Below are 17,593 nucleotides of genomic sequence, written 5' to 3'. Positions count from 1 at the left end.
ATATTATATAGGAAGTAGGTGGGTATTTCTGTGTAATACGAGTGCAACATGTATCTCCACATGAACTTTACATATCATTGGACGATGTTATAATTTATTATGTAGATAAGAGTGAAGGTGTGAACCTTTAATTATTAGAATTTGCGTTCCTAATTTTCAGGAAAACGAAACGCCAAAAAAAGTTTTGGTTTTCATTGGCGTAATGTAGGTGAGTAAACTTACATATTGAAGTTTTTTTGAAAAAAAGCGGTTTTTTGACTGTAATTCCCAAACCAATTGAAATTTTTTTTTCAAAATTGTTCATTTTGTGTAGAATTATATTAGTTTACTACACTATAAATTTCAACAAATTCGGTTCACTGGTTCGCCTGAAAATTAGGCACGCAGTATCTCCATAACGTTATAAATGCAGACTCCAACCTTAAAAGTCTGCCAACAAAAATAATCAAATGTGTATACAGAATTTATTGTAATCTTATATAGCATGACATCATCGCATACCCGCGCTCATGAACAATAGCTTCATTGTGCTGTGTACCTTGCTATAAAAGAGCGGTAATTTAATTGTATCGTTCATGTTGCAGATTTCTGTACAGTAGTAGCGTTGAGTAGCGTAATCATTTCGAGTGAAAGCATCTGTATTTTTTTACCGACAATCTTTAGTGGATGGTAATATTGACACGCACGCGACATCTATAACTCTTAAATATGCGGTTTCCAAAACGTACATGGAGGTTGTCTCACTATTCTATTCTTTACACTAAGTTACGGGTCAATCGAACAGAGCAACATCACACCGATAATCAACTCCTCACGAATAACAGAAGTAAATACTTATTTAAACAAAATAATGGCATAATCATCTGTACAGTATTACAAACAGGATTCATCTAACGGTACACGAAACAAATGCATGGAGTACGCCATGATTCAGATATCGTAGTTTATGCAAAATCAGCAAAATGTAAATAATATCAAATTGAGGCAAGAATTCAATGATTAAATAGCTAGTACAAGAATGAATAAAATGGTTACTACCTGTAAATACACCTTCAAAACACCATCACCCAAAATAATCAAGAATAATAAAAAAAAAACCGGGAAAGCGTCTCCTTCCGTCGGCCTCGTCGCCATCTTCTCCTCATTCTCCCCTAGCTTCGTTACCAAAATCCCCTAGTATTTGGCATCAGCGCAAAACGGTCGTTGGTTATATACAGAGCATATTATATTTTTGTTTCGGATGTAAACGTGTGTTGCCTAACCATCAGGGTGGATTATCACAACCTTTAGGCTATACTAACTTGATCGAACATAAAATTACTTCTGAACCTATTAAACAGCGATATTATCATCTTTCTCCAGCTTTACTACAAGTTACAAACAAGTAATTAGACAAGATGCTAGAGTTAGATGTAGTTTAACCCTCCACGAGTCCTTGGTGTAGTGCAATAGGTTAAGAAGAAAGATCAATCCTATCGGGTTTGTGTTGAATATAGAAAAGTAAATGCTACATACAACTAAGAAAGATGCATATCCTTTACCCCATACCTTAGTTCCATTTTAGATCATTTGAGAGGCTCTAAACTTTTGACAAGGATCGATATTAGTCCCCCTTACAAATACCTTTATCCCCTGATTCTCGACCTGTGTCAGCTTTCACAGTACCTGAACACGGTTTGTTTCAGTTCACAATTCCCCTGAAATCTTCCAGAGATTGATTGATCGTATTCTTTTAGGTATTCTTGGTGCTGATCTTGAGTTATTGTGAAAAGGTTTTACAACGATTACCGTTTGTCGTTTTTGTCACTCAAAAATCAGAATGCACTTACTTGAGCTATATATGTTGTCAATAGCGACGGTTTGTCTGCTGTTACCATACTCAATATTCCTCCTCCATTTAATGTTTCTGAAGTACGACGATTTGTTGGCATGGTAGGATCGTACAGACGTTTTATTCCCAATTTCTTTACCGTGATTGGATTCTTATCTGCTCCTACTCGGAAAAACGATACATTTATTTGGTTTACCAATTGTGACTCTACTTTAATACTTTGGTTGAAATTGCATTTTAATGTGGAACCGTCATTTTGAGTTTCGATTTGGAAGACATCACGTGATACATTTGTTCCAGTGACCTACATACAAATTATTTCCATTTGAAGTATTACGATACTTTTTGAAGATTATTGCTATTCTAATTTCCGTCACAGTATCCGTAAATAAATTGAATATCCGCATATTCTTGATCTGAAAACGTAGCCATATCACTTTAATGTTAAAATTACGTCAAAGAATATACGATTGTTTGGTCGTCTCTTGTAAAAGAGAAAAAATGTTAATCCCGTCGGGATCAGCCTTGCTTGGTTGGAAACTAATTTGTGACATAATTTTGTTTTCAAAAAACGTGTTTTGCATACCAGTAAAGTGCTCTTTGGGGACGAGATACGCCTCGAGATACGCACAAAGAGAAGTTGTTCAAAATGAAACATGCAAAAGGTCAAAGTCCCAGCCCTACTTTGATTTTTTCATGTTTGTATTTTTTTCCTTGATTTTTTCAGGAAATCCCAAAAAATGTAAAAAAAACTGTTCAAACGTTACACGTTTACGGAGTTCTCTGCCGCTATTTAAATGCCGAGTCAGTAGAAATTCGACCAGTTTTGTTGTAATAAATCAGATGTTCTAAAAGAACTCACATACAATGTAAATTTATCCGTGACCAATGCAAGGTTGAGTTGAGTCTAGATGCCCGATATAAATAAATTTGTTGATTGACATAAATTGCGTGCACGCGAATTCAATAAATGATAAACTTTTGTTAATTAGTTGTTTCTTTGGACAACGATTGTTTAAATTGGTCCACAAATTTGATTTTCAACATTTCATGCAGCTTTTTGTTTACGTATTTCGAAGCTTTTTCATTTAACAATGAAAATATGTCTAGAGCTATAGTAATTAGTAATTATATAATTATATTATATTAGTTTTCCGAAACGTGGTAGTTGAGCCAAGAGCAAGTTTCACCCGAATTTAGAGGAAAAGGTGACATGGGCAATTTCATTACTGACTGTGCCACTGTTAGTGTGAAGATATTGATCACTTAGAACCAGGCTTAGAACATTTGAATATTTAATAGCTACTTTTTCGCCATCATGATAATTGTAATAGTGCTTAACAATTACACTCTCAACTGCTCACTTTATTTAAACAGATGAATAGGATGTGTAATGAACTTGGAATGGTTGCACTCGGGGTATACTATTCAGAATTTTACATCGGGTATGGTGGGGTAAAGTGGCAAGGGAAACAAATGAAAATCACCATCAAATATTCCCCATGCCACATGTTCATATGTTTAGTGAAAACCGCATGACGAGTTAGGTGCATCGAATTAAAAGGGGGTGTGCTCACTGTAACAAGAAGTGAAGAAAGAAGTAATTTAAACGTTGCTTTTATCCACCATTTACTTTTTAGAATACATATTCGCAACGTATGTCCGCAGGGTGCGAATTCGTTCTGTGGAAACCGTTCATTGATTTTGTTAAAATTAGTAATTAATTTTGGAGTTCTCCCAATCTGTATTCTGGTTTATTGTTTGATAGACATAGACAATTAAAGTGTAAGCGCCATTCGAATATTGTTGGTGGCCTTTTGTATATAAAAAAAACTTTTTCCATTTCCTGCCCTTATTTTCTTGTATTCAAGTTACCTTCGAATAAAATGATCGAATTCCATTTCCCCTCTTTGTCGTATTCGGCAAGGCAAAAGGATGTAAGCAGATTACGACGCTAGAAATAACGTGGATTTCTCTAAACACCGTCAAAAGTAAAAGGTAGATATGCGGCTTATCTCTGCAAACTCCCGTGTCTTGCTCTAAATTTCGTTTTTAAAACTCCCAAACTTCATGTGGACTATTTGTTTCGAGCGGGAGGAAGCTAATTAAACGACGTAATAAATGGATTTGTTTACGGATTAATTGCAATTAATATTCACCCTTTCTACCTTATTGCGTGAGAAACTAACACCATTATTAAAATTAATTAAAACGTTTTCGCAAATCCTCTATTAAGCGTATCCCTTTTTTAATTGCCTTCTTAAGTGAATAATGCATTAATGCAAAGTTATGTGCTCTTTGCGCTCAAGTTTTAACCACCGCAATATCTCTGTAACGATATTAGGTACGTAAGCTGGCACTTACCTTAATGAGAACTAAATTTAAAAATTATATTAGAGCAAATGAACTGATAAATATGCTACCCCTAATTACCAACGCGAAACTTACCTAAATCCCCGGGAATCGGAAAACCGATTTACGTTATAGAATCAATCACGCTTCGTGGACCCATGTTAAAAAGTTCTACACGCAGGATACGCCATACAATACATTCGTTTATTGAACGTCGAAAAAACCGCTGTGCGATGGAAAAGCATAATTATTGTTTAATGTAATGTTTCCTTCGTGTATATGGCGCCACTTTCCCAGCCTACTCCAGGCTTGTTCGGTTTTGTATGGACGCTTTTAGAGTGGATTATTCGGTAGAGTAAAGTACATCAAAGAGGAAAATTAATAATTATTCATTGAACTAATTTACATTTAAAACACTTCCGCCCATAAATTAGATACTGCACTGCAGTTTTTCAGCAGTATTCGCCGGATGGATAACAGCATCTGATTTTTCTATTTTCTGTAGATTAACAACACGATTTATTGTCTTGCTAGACGTCCCAGTTTGACCGGGACAGTCCTGGTTTTCGGGCCACGTCCCGGCCAGTTTGTTATTTGCCCCAGGTCAGAAATTAATAAAACAAAAACTTTTTAATTAAGTTATTTTTAGTGCATTTTTGATTCTCAGAAAGGACCTTATTGTTTCACTAACCGTCGGTGTTCGGTCGCCTTTTGTAAATCAATCGGGATCTCGGCAACGGAATATCGTAGAACTTTCGGGTTTTCGGAATTATATTCGTACTATCGTGTTATTCCTGCATTGTTTAGTCTGAAAGCTGAAGTTCATAATTTATAAATTTTATTTTAAACGTGTTAAAATAAGGTGTATGAATGTCAATTTTTTGGTTTAATAAAATAGTTGTCTGATCGTATCTAATTCACGTTCAAATACATATTAACAACATATTAAAAAATGCAACAAACCAATTACCAAAAGCTAAATAATTCGCCATTTCGCACTAAACATTTTCAAATTTTCCGAGTGGTGGTAGCCAAACCACGCCCCGGAAGTATTCCAACGCCGCCCCCTCTCACTACTAATTTACACATTCTCCATAAGCAGTGATAAACGACATACCTACCTTCATCACTTGCTTCGATGATCCACTTGGTTTTGTGACAGCAGCTTATTAGAGGTTGATTTTTTTTAAGATTCCGAAAGAGGTTCTCAACTTTTTGCGTTATTTCGTTTTCAGCCGCAGTCGAGTTTGGTTGGTACTCGAGGCGCAACATTTCAATATATTCGGGAAGAGGCGTTGGGAAAAGGCGTCCTGTTAAATATTAAATACGATTCGATTCGATTGGATGGACAATATAGTATTTTATTTGTTACTCAGTTGTAAACGTTGATTAACAAGACAAAACGCAAACGGGTAAACGTCATGTTTAAACGCTACTGACTTGTAAAACTGACAGGACAGCAGACCTGTAAAAATTTTACAAGTTAGTAATCTAGTAATTTCATTGGCCAGAATTAATGCGAAGTCTCTGTTACATGGATCACATGATATTTTAGACATTTCTTCAAGATCAATTTAAGAACTAATTATTTACGTTTACAAATGAGTAACAAATAAAATAGTGTACATTATACGCCAGGTAATAGTTTTTACTGGCTCTAGGAGATGACAGGCTCGCCTAACGGCTCGCCAGTCAACTTCTCCTATCGCCAGTAAAAACTCACTTACCTGGCTAATAATGTAAAATACTATTATATTATTAGCCAGGTAAGTGAGTTTTTACTGACGATAGGAGAAGTTGACTGGCGAGCCGCTTTGTTTCGTTTCCGTGGAGCACGTGTTTTTTTCTTCTCTGCCCTTAATTCAAATGGGCCATAATTTACGATAAAAGTGTCAAACATAAGGCGAGAAGAGGGCAGTTAATGATGCATATCGACCGACGACCGCGCGTCGATATTTACAATTTTCGTCTAGGATTTGGGAAAATTGAGGGAGAGGTATTTGTTCTTTTTTTGAGGGCAGAAGTAATTTTTATGTTTCGAATAGTGAGTGTAGCTTCGACAATTACAAAGGTGACGTATTCCTTTTTCTCTTTACGTCTATTGCAGCTATCTATTAATTATATGATCGTGTTATATTATTTGCCAAATTAACGGCGTTCCCATACAGCAAGGGTATTGTCATTTATAACTCATGCTTAATACAAATTGCCCTGATCATACTTTGAATTAAATGCAAGGTTCCATTATGTTTTCTACGTAAGTATGTTGTTTTTCAATTTGCCGTATCCCTTTGTTCGTAGTGTCGATTTTTCCTGCTAACCCGCAATATGAATTACTGACCGATTTACGTTTTTTATTTATATTTAGATACAGTATGTTCTCTTAGGGATGATATTCAATACGAATATTATGCAGAATTAAACGATATAATAAATATTATAGCGATTCGTGGATGGGTCTGTATTTGGAAACACCGATACTACATTTTTAAATTATAATTGAATTTCTTGCAGCACATTTCATTTTTTTGCATGAATATGTTACTGTTTATTTACAGGGTACTTCGTCTGGGGGCGAGTGACGTACGTTTGGGCGTTGATTGTTGCGTATTGCACTTGGCATTGAGAATTAATTACTTTATAAGTACTAATGTTTTGCCACGACATGTTCCTTTGTTTTGTTGTAATGTGTTAACGTTATGCTCCTGCTATGTATTTGAACCAGGGTCCAGGTGATTATGATGATTATTAATATTTGGCAGGGTGACTTGTTTCGAATGTGTACTGTGTTATATTTGATACCGATATTTAATCTCGAATTGACGTAGCAGAGACTGGCTAAAGCTCAGAACTGACATACGCAGAGATATGTTTTATGTACTGTTTTTTGTGTCTTAGAAAAGAGCCATCTTGCCGACATTGCTAATCAATTCGTCGAGTTGGCCCTTTGACATGTAGGTAGTGACCGAATATTGTGTTTGTGTCAACCAACCCAGGCAAATATGTCAACTGGCGAAGCCTACATAAATGCTATATATTTTTTTGTTTATGATTAGGTATGCGTGCGAGTTTACCGATGGTTGCTCTGTTATTTTTGTTATGTTATGATTTGTTTTTTGATCAGTTACTGTCAGTACTCATGGTGGAGAGTCTGGAGTTCGGTCTTTTATAACCCGGCACTTTATAACTGGTGGGTTCTTCACTGTACGTACGTATGTTGGTTACAGAGGACTAAGATGTCTTAAGGTTTCTTTAGATAAGAGTCTCCAATTGATGCCACGTTGAATTAATCTGCAGTTTTGGTCCCTAATTGGCCAATCGATGTGTATGCATTCAATTTATATACGAAAACGTCGGAACGCATTGCGTTATTGTTAAGCACCTTCCACTTTGATATCGATTGATAAATTTAATGCTTTTAATAACGTTTGCCAAGGGTTAAGCATTTTTGTTTATGTGAGGAACAGAGACAAATTGTTATTACAGAAAAATAGTTGAATTTAGATCCGAAAAATGTGGTATTGGTAGCTACTTGAGAAGGATAATAGAATTTTTGTCAGTATCTTATCTGTAAAATTTGCCGATCATTTGACGTCAGGGTTTTCTGCCCCAGAGACCGTTCTCAGCCAGTTTGGTACTTGGGCATGTGTGCAGGAAGGGCATAGAGAATAAAATTAACCTTGAAAAATGTTAATTTCGTAATCCAAAGAGATGTGATTCATTAAATTTATGGAGATTTATTGGTAGGGACTTCGCGCACCAATTAGGTACCGGTAATTAACTAAGGAATGTTACCGGTAAAATGAGACAATGAATGTGTTGTTTTTTCAGCATTCATTGTAACAATTGCTAAACTAATCAAACTTTTCTTTGTGCAGCTGTTTTAGGAGACTTCGTATTACTTTCTCTAATCAAGAGATGCCCGCTGAGATTAATGAAGTTGCTCGGTTAAAAGAGGGTTGTCTTAGCAGAAGAGGGTCACCGAAACCTTTTAACACAATAGGTACATTACGTTGTTAAACTTTTTATCTTCGGGCAATCTAATCAACTCGACTACATTATGTTATCATTTGAAAGTAAAATCTTAGTCAGCTTTACTATCATCGTACCGTATGCAATGGGTACAATTACTGAACGCACCTTTGTTTGTTAAATTGATAACTCGAGATTAAACGTGAATTTCCGAATTGCGTTTTCGGCCATATAGCCAATGGCATACAATTTATAAGCGTATACGGAATATTGCATTACTTTCGAATGTGGAATATCGGTAGATTTACACAATTATTATTATCATTAGTTCACTATCACTAGGTCACTAATTCATTATCATTTCACTGTATCATTTACCACACCACCGTGATGGTGGGTTTATACAATCATCAAAAAGTTCACTACCATTGTGCGTCGCTAACCAACGAAACCATACCTTTGTTTCTATCGAGGTTTCTATTGACTATTTATTAATGATCTAATGATAGCAAACTAACAATAATGATCTTTTCAAGAAAGGTTTGGAGGTGGTCGATTTGGGAACGACATTGTGAAGCCCATATTATTTGACGCATCTCTTACTTCCCAAGTGTTTTTAAAAATGTGGTAATAACAATCGATGAATTGATTGAAATTCTACCTCTTGCTGAAATTGTCAATATTTATGTTCAACAATATGGCGCCATTTCGAGATCTATGAATTAGGATCAGTGGACCAAAATTTAGACGACTTTAAAACATTAAATTATAACTGCAATTAATGTTATTATTTCCCAAAAATGAAATGCCCTTCGAAAAATGGTAAAACCGGAAGTAGCTCTCACATTTTTCAATCCTATCGTTCAGAAAAGTTTAATTTTTATCTAAAGTCTTTTTAAAATGTGAACCTGGATAGCAATTTCGTTGTTACCCGGTATATTTGAATGAAACCGTATATAAAATTTATCCTTTTAAAACTAAACCGTTTATTAGACGGATATATGTGTTGACTGGACGGACAGGACGAGTGGTGAAAGTGTATTCTTTACCACAGTGTTAACAGCGTACTTCGATTGGTTTTTACCAACCGCACGTTAGTAAAGGAGGTATTACATAGGGTTAAAAATGAGGCCCCTTTTTTCTAACGACTATACATGTTTTGAAGCACCAGGATTCCGAATCAAACAAAATCTCGACACGACACAACTGACTTTAAGTCTGCACGTATCTATGAATTGCTTTACTGAAAAGATGCTAAGTAGAAATTAAGTAGAACACACCCCTGTAAAAATGTGTAAACACATAATAGCAAACGAACTCATAGAAAGCGCTAACGAGAACCGTCCATTGCCAACCGTTTAAGCTAGGGAAAATGCAAAGGAAATTTGACATTTTCAGTTTTTCGGTGATATCTCAGTTATTTTCAGATTTTTCAAACATTTCAAACGCGCTTTTTTCAGTCACAAAAAGGGGCAACATTGCGTCCATATAACCTACACTGTACCTTATATCATTACGGAGATCTCAATGGTGAGTCACGAATTTGGACCACTCTGTACATCACTAGATATAGAAAGTACCGCAATCATCCGCCATTTTTGGGCAAATTTGCTGCCAACTTAAAAAAATTGACAAATAAAATCTGAATAGCTGTAATTTTTTATAACCTAACTTCATAGTACTGTCATGTTTTATAAAAATATATACAGATATCTCCAAACAGGTGGAACAATTTCTAACATTAAAGTTACTAGAATCTGGTAACTTCCGCCATTTTTGGGCAAAAATCATGCGTTCTCTCTCTAACACACGAGCCCAATGGATTGCGGTACTTTCTACATTTAGTGACTTTAACATACCCACGACTACAGTGCCCTCTATCCGTGACCACCCATTTTGTATTGAAAGCATAGGGCGAATAGCAGTCCATGTAATATGGTCTAAGCATTTTACTGTTAAGTTTTGCATTACATTTTTCCCGACATCTTTTTTTTTATATTTATGTGTCAGTGTTGACAGGAGGCAGGGCAAGTAGTGGGGTAAAATGTTAGTGCATCATGAAAACAAACATTTCATAACAAAGTAGGCATGAATTTCAAGAACTTCGTATCACCTGCTCAGTTTCTCGTCTTTGATGTAGTATGAATAACCCCTATAATAGCCCCATTAAAAAACTATTGTACCATGTACGCTCATAACGCGGTGGAGCGTAGACATTGCAATATTATGTTGCACTTTATTGGGAAAATTAATTTGAAAGTTACCAAAACATGCGAACTGCTAAAGTAATTTACGAGCATGTTAAATTAAACTGAAGCTGTTAGTTATCTCCTTTTGTTTGCTTGTCTTGTAATTAACTTTATTTTGATTTTATTATTTATTGATTCATAGAGTCATTTTAATTAATTTTGCAAGGTGGTTCTAAGGATTAATTACAGTTGACAGTGACGCCAGAAAAGAACCTCGACTTTGGTTCTGTGAATCACAGAACATTTTATTGCAACTGTTGGTGTGGCAAAAAATGAGCCCTCAAATGTTGGTTCTGTAAAGTGGAAGACATTCCCTAGTACCAGTTCCGCGTTCCTGTGGCCTTTCGGTCTCGATTACTGTCAGTTAGTAGACCGAAGAACGAAAGGGAGTGAGCGAACCCTTACCTTCAACTCCACACCGCCCGGGAAACATAAAATGGCATACAAAGCCAATAAAATCTGGCCCCAAAGGTGGAGGGTTGAATGTCGTTGCGGGTGGTTCGATCGTCGGGTTAATCTATCGAGGTTGTGCAAGTACTGTAGAAAACGCTTGGTAAGCACCTACCTAAATAAGTGACCAAAATCTCAGAATCATTGTCTACGTTCGAAGAAACCTAACACGATTTCAGGCACTCTGGTATGTAACCATCGCGATAATTTAGAACGCGTAACATCAGGTTGTATTGTCTATCAGGTTGCCTTTCCTTTTAGGCGAGTGCGTGGTGTGTCACTTTGGCTTAGACTAAAGCATGAAATGCAGTTCGGTACAATGCACTGACTCGTTTAGTATTTATTCATTCAACACCTGAACCTCGATCCGTGTTGGAAATCAATAATCCTGTAAGCCCACGAATCTATCCTTTGAATACCAATTTGACCACAGCTTGTTCAGTTTATTTTATTCAGATGAGAGCTACTAAAATTGGTCCTCACTTGAGTAATATCTTTGAGCATAAAGTTTTCCAAATGACAAAAGCTTGAAATTCTTTAATTTACTATTCTGGAACACCTGTACGCTTTCTAATAAATTGCCGAGTTAGATAGTTTCTTCCTCGGTTTCTTCTATGATGCATTTTATTTCAAAGGGTTTGTATGGATTGTAAATGGAAAGAGTTTATTTCCAAAATTTTAATTACGGAGTAAACCTAATTAACTCTTACGATGTCTTTAATTTATCTTATCTCTGTGCTATTTCAAATTTTAAAAAAACTGGCAAAACACGACCTCTAAAACTGTAACTTAAAAAATACCACAATAGACACAACGTAAAATCTAGGAGGCCTGAGTCTGGGAGAAGGTGAGTGGTACCTTAAGCCTCAGTCACATTATGCTACTTCGCTAGCTGCTACTCGATAGCGGCTAGTAAATAGCCTAGTGTGACATAGGCAGTAGCGGCTACTGTTACTAGCCGGCGAGTGAAAAATGAGTAGCGGAAGTTTTTGGACATGTCCAATTTAGTAGGCGGCAGTAGCCGACCTTGAGACAGTAGCCGCGAGTGAATAGCGCCCTAGTCGCCCAATGTGACAAGTACTGCTAATGGAGTAGCAGCTAGTTCATCCGCACACCTGAGTTCTGTTTGTACGTTGTTGTTTATTTTATCTTTTTTTTTAATGAGAGGTGTCACTAATTCTAGTAATTCCTCAAACTTGTGTACAGGTAATCTCATCATGTTTTTGTATGATTCGGGGTCCTCTATTGCTAGCTCTTTTAACAACGTTTCTGAAGCACCCAATCTATTCCTTCTTCCAATTCATCCTCGAACCCACTTCCGTGTTTTTATTACGAATTTTATTTATCAACTGTTCACAAAGTTCCAATACACCCATCTGCAAAATACAAATACATGTTAACGTTTCGCGTTGTATTCCTACGGACGATATTTTCTTCAAAGCACTAACGGCTACTGAATAGCCCCTTCCGAATAAATGTGACTGAGGTTTTTAACACAGTAGCCGCTACTAGTAATAGCAGCTACTTAGTAGCGGCTAGCGAAGTAGCGTAATGTGACTGAGGCTTAGTACCTATAATAATCGATGTAACTATCTTTGTCTCACTATAGTATACTTTAGTCAAAATGTAGCATAAAACCATAATGGCACATCCTGTTAAAGAAGTAATCCAAATTTTAGTTTTATTCCATTATCATATAACTAGAGGTGTGCTGTCTTTCATGTTGGTTTTAAATTTAACAACTTTAACCTAATTTAGCGATACAACGGAGCTCTACGGATAGGTAACTGAGATATCCATAGTGAGACCCGGACTACTTTTTGCTGGATATAGCATTTAACTTATTTTTGACCTTTATTTTTTGGTGGGCGGGGTTTCAGCCAAGATTGCTCTACCAACCTAACCCCATATACATTTACAAATATCCATGGCCCATATCCATCGCCAATAAATTGATTAGGTATTATATCTTGAACATATATGTCAATAAAGACGACTAGAGACATCTGCTTTATGTTGTAACCTGTTAGGTACCTGTTTCGTATTTCTTGTACCTACTGCTAAACTATATTTTTTTAATTAATTAATTGTGATTATATTTAGTTAAGTTATCCATTAAATTGAAACCACTATTGATTTTAAATAAGTGGCATTTGACATTCTACCAAGTTTGCAAATGTTTTGTTTTAAATTAAAGGTGTCCGTTATCATTTCCGATCACCTGGTATACCGCAGCGCAATCTGTTTGCGACGTAAAATTCATAGTATACATGGAGGCTAGAAATAACGTACCGCGTACGTGAACGCTATAATTTGGTAAACATAAGTAACCGGGCGAAATAAAGCTTGTAAGTTTTTAGCGTATTTTCCTCAAAGTGAAAAATCGCTATTGGCTGCACTTTGACGTCCGTCCGCCTGTCCGTCACACGTACTCCTTCTAAACCACTCAACCGATTTTGGCGATATAGGACTCATTTGAAAGGGCTTGGTCCAAGGATTCCGTGCATACGATTTGCTTATGCGCAGTGTCAAAAATTTGGCGATGCGAACTTTTTTATTTATGAAGACATTTAAATGAAATTTTATACATAGGCATTTGGCATAAAGACAAATCTAACACTATAGCGCGTTCGCACCTCCAGATTCAGCATGATCAAATTGACATATGATTAAATTGAAGTATTAAAACAAAACATAATCTCCTTATGCTGTCATTGTCGCGTTTGGCAAGCATGTACTGTATGTCCATAACCACCATACTGAATTTGGAGGTGCGAACGCGCTATAGTTGCGAAATTTGGTTTTGCGCATGCGCATTGCCAACTTCCTTATTTACTGACGCATTTAAATGAAATTTAACACATAGGCACTAGAAATACAAGCAAATCTAACACCAGTTTATAAATTTGGTTTTCTTATTTATGAAAGCAGTGTAAAGTGTAGTTAAACGAAATATCATATGTAGGCACCTTGAATGAAACTAAAGCTAATACCGGTTTCAAAAATGCTGTATGTTTTATTTATGAAGGTATTCAATGAAATTTTTAATGTAGACAATGCGCAATGCTATTTACGAAAGCATTTATAAAAAGTCGTATATGTAGACACTTCGAATAAAAGTAAAACTAATGCCCATTTCAAAATTTGTATGTATTTGTATACGCTCCACTATTTTTAATTCAACTGTATAGACTTCGATGATAGGCGGCTCATTTGAAGGAGAAAGGGGCAAGGATCTCGTGCCTACCGGTATTTTTTCCTGGTCCTAGCATTAATATTGTAGGAAAATACGCTCTCGTCATTTATGTTTGCATAATGGCTTTTTAACTTGTCTTTTTATTCCGTCTTTCACCAAGTGATCGTCATTATCTAAAACAAGTTAAAAAGTAATCGTAAACGATTTACATAAAGCGCATTTCCACTTGCATTCATTTCCCATTTGTAAGATGCAACTTCTGTTAAAATCGTAAAAATCCGGCCACAAATATGAAAGATAGCGTTGCACATGGGCAATCCATTGTTGACGTGCTACTTCAATTTCAGTTTATGAGAAGAATTTCATTTCAATGCTTTTCTAAATAAGAAAGTTGGAACTGCGCATGCGAAAACCTAAATTTTAAAACTAATTTACTATACCTAACTAATAAACTAAGATTTTCCTTTGTTCCAAGCGCCTAAGTATCAAATTTCACTTAAATAGTTCCATAGATAAAAAAGTTGGCACTGCGCATGCGCAAAATAAAATTTTGAAACTGGCGCTAGATTTTCCTTTAAACCCAGTGCCTATGTATCAAATTTCGTTTAAATTCTTCCATAAATAAAAAAAGTTGGCACTGCGCATGCGCAAAACCAAATTTTGAAATTGGCGTTTGATTTTCCTTTATCCCAAGTGCCTATGTATCAAATTTCATTCAAATACTTTTATAAGTAAAAAAGTTTGCAAACCGAGATGCGAAAAGGGCACTGTGAATTTTGAATCGATTCGATCCAACTTTTGGCATTGCGTATTATATGGCTAAATCTATGCCCATATTGAATTTCATGCAATTCAGTTCATAACTAACGGAGATGTAAAAGCGATCGAACATTTCTAAACAAAGTTATCGTTCACACGGACAGATAGATGGACAGACAGACAAAGGAACAGACGGAGAGACCAACCGGCAGGCGACAGATAGCAATGCAAAATTATAAACGATCTCTAGGATCGTTAATAAACGGCATAAGTGTAAAATTATGGAACATGTAAAAAAACGGTTTTTTGTTTTTTTTACAATAATTTTTTTGTAAGCGGTACAGAAAAAATTCCTTCCTTGGTACAAGACTCGACACCATAACGAACCAAATAGCGAAAAAAGTAGAACAATAGCTCTTAAGATAAAAAACTAGTAGCGTCGCAAAGTTAGCGGACGGACGGACGGACGGACAAAGTGGCCACAATAGCGCATTTTTTTTTTTTTTTGTGGAAATGCGCTAAAAAGGTGGCAAGGTTAGAACGGTTTAGGATTAATTTTCTGCTTTCGACGTGTGCCTTACCACTCATCTAAAACAAAGAATATTCCTATACAATAAGGAATGTCGCCGTATAACTTTTAAATTTACATTTAGATTGCAACTTCGTACTTTACTCTAAGTTCCTATTGTGGTACTTTCTACAGTTTCTACCCACATTCCGCATAAAACAAAGTTGAATCGTTATTCAATAAACTTTATAGACATATTGCAATAAATCTCTTCCCTTAGGTAGCGACGTTGGCAAACGTACTACATTGAAAATGCGCGGCGACGTGACAGAAGTAATTACCCTAATGACGCTTTTACATTTGGTTTTACGTCGTGGTTGTGGCGGAGGAAACAGAAATAAATGCATCTGGTGTTTTTATGGTTACGTTCAATAACGAAATTAAGACAGAGCCCTTCGAACTTCTCGGTTTTCGTAATTTGCTACGTAAACTGAGGGGTTCGTGCAGATTCTCCCAGTAAATGTTTTAGTAAATCTCGATGCTCGTCTGACTTTTGTCATAGTGCTGTTCGTTATCACACTAATTATGAAGTTATAAGGTAATGTCACGTTGCTTTTATATACTAGGGTACCGAAATTATTGGTTCAAGATAGTACAAGTGTGGGATAGATGGAAGACTGTAATCCAAGAAGCACAGGCGATGATTATTTAAAACCTTTCACGAATACTCAGTTCATTAGATATTTATTTTTGTATACAGTGTGCTTGTTAGATAAAAAGTTAGAAAATAATCAGGTTGAATTTTATTTAATTAATATGAGAACTAAAATAGCGTTCTCAAAGGAGTAGGTATTCATATTAGGATTGTTCTTTAAATTTAAGACCTTTGCACTTAGCTCCAATTTTATAGTAAGTACGTCATAAGACAACTGGAATCCCCAGGCTGAATGTTAAACAAGTATAAATTGTGCAAGTAAAGTAGGTAGTTCCGATACTCGTTTCCGAGATATTCTTTTCATCCTCACCAATAGTTATGCCTCGTGTAGACGATTCATTTTGCCTTTACCTATGTTGAGAAGGAGAACTGCGGTTGGTAGAAATTAATTAATTTCGTTGAGACCTTTCATTAGAGTACCATAAAGAGACGTGAGAGAAGAGTGGTAGCTCATAGAAACAGTTCTTTTTGTCCAGATCATTAATTCGAAGAAATAAAAATTGATGAACCGGGATATTACGAATGAAAAGAATTCGAAAAAGTAATAGATTATAAACAATCTTATTAAAGAAAAGAAAAGCGATAGAATCCGAAGCATAGGAAGAACCTAGAGAAATTTGAATTTGCGCATACATTGTTCCCAGAAGCCTGCGAAGGAAAACTAGAGTCACAATCTTCCAAAAAGTTTTGTCTGAATCTGAATCTGAAGAAACGATAGAATTTCAAAAAGAAACCAAGAATTTGAAAAATCTGAAGGATGTGAAACATCCATAGAGAAATCGAGACCATCTGAAGCATTAGACTATTAGAGGATTCCCAAAATTAAAACAATGCCAACTCAAGAAACGGAAGAGTCCCAAGAATTTGAAGTCTGAAGAATCTAGATTGGGATTAATTCGAAGAATGGCTTCGCAGTATTTTATTTGATAAGACGTTTAAATTAAAGGGTGTTCTTTGTTAAATTTCCTTATCCTTTGAGATTATTGTTTGGTGTCTTATCTAGGGCTGAAATGGGAAAGTGCAAAATTCGATGGCCGTTATCTAACTGATAAGAGCAAACAGGTACAGCTACTAATTACGATGGTAATTTATACAGGAACAAGCTCTTGTAGTTCGTAAACCCTCGAACTGGGACTGGTATTTTTCAGCGGGGATACCCGAAAAACCCTATAAAAGTACTATAAAGCCCAATCGCACCTTTCCCTACTTAAACGAAAAGCCCTAGAAACCAATTAATAACGAGTAACGATGGACAAATACATTAATTTACGTCGGTACAACTACTAGATTGCAGTATACTCTAAAAAGAATTCACCAAGATAACGCCGGTAATCCAAACTGCAGGTTCTCGATTATATCCTCATAAACTAGATAAGTGTAATTCGATATGTAACCCAACCATCGAAGTGACATAAATAGAGGTGAACCGTCAAAGATAGAAGCGCTTCTAATTTAACACACAATCCATCTTTTTACCTTTGGGTGTATAGAATAGTTAGATCACTTTTTGCCAATTTGCACAGTACATTTTGGGATTTTATCACCGTTCCGTTACCTTTAA

This window comes from Photinus pyralis, unplaced genomic scaffold (assembly GCF_008802855.1).
Source record: "Photinus pyralis isolate 1611_PpyrPB1 unplaced genomic scaffold, Ppyr1.3 Ppyr1.4_unclustered_Scaffold4909, whole genome shotgun sequence".
Lineage (NCBI taxonomy): Eukaryota > Metazoa > Arthropoda > Insecta > Coleoptera > Lampyridae > Photinus > Photinus pyralis.
This window is presented reverse-complemented; position numbering follows the sequence as displayed.